A 744-nucleotide genomic window follows, 5' to 3' on the forward strand; every position below is an offset into this window, starting at 1 on the left:
TTATTATTATTACAATTATTATATTATTGTTGCTTTTGTTAAAATAATCACAAGATGGTCTCAAGATGAATATTCAGATTTTTTCTCCAGTAGTCTGTTTTATTCAAACAATTATGAACATTTTTGCATTTAGATACATAAGAACTTTGCCTGTTGATATTAAAAACAAATGAACAAACAAAAAATCTGGATCTCCATGTCTGCCATGCAAATCAACTGTTCCTGCTCATTCCCAGACTGGATCTCTTGTCTCCACATTCTCTAATTGCAGATTCAATTATTAGATTTGTCAGTATTAATATTTTTATGCTTAGATTTTTGGGGGGGATCAAATTGTAACACCGGGTGTCCCAACCAGACACGACGCGATAAAAAGTATATTTTCCTTGTAGTTTTTGTCTAACCACCCGCGACAGCGACACGGGATTCTATTTTAGAAACTTTTTTTTGTTTTTTCTGCGACGTCGCGGCAGGAACAACATACAAAATATGACAGTGATAATCTCAGGTAATGATTATGTGCTTTATTCAATGTTAAAAGTGTCTAATGTGAGCTTGAATATTATTTTGCGTTATCTTTATAGCCATAATAAAAGCAACAATAGATATTTTACCTCAGATCTTGAAAATAAATTAAAGCAAAATTGTACGTTAAAACAGTGAACTCACTGCGAACCAACACGTGTATTCCATAACAAAGATATCAGTCAGTCACTCACTCACTCACTCAAAACTGTTCAGTCC

This window comes from Sinocyclocheilus rhinocerous, unplaced genomic scaffold, assembly GCF_001515625.1.
Source record: "Sinocyclocheilus rhinocerous isolate Xijiao unplaced genomic scaffold, SAMN03320098_v1.1 scaffold2796, whole genome shotgun sequence".
Lineage (NCBI taxonomy): Eukaryota > Metazoa > Chordata > Actinopteri > Cypriniformes > Cyprinidae > Sinocyclocheilus > Sinocyclocheilus rhinocerous.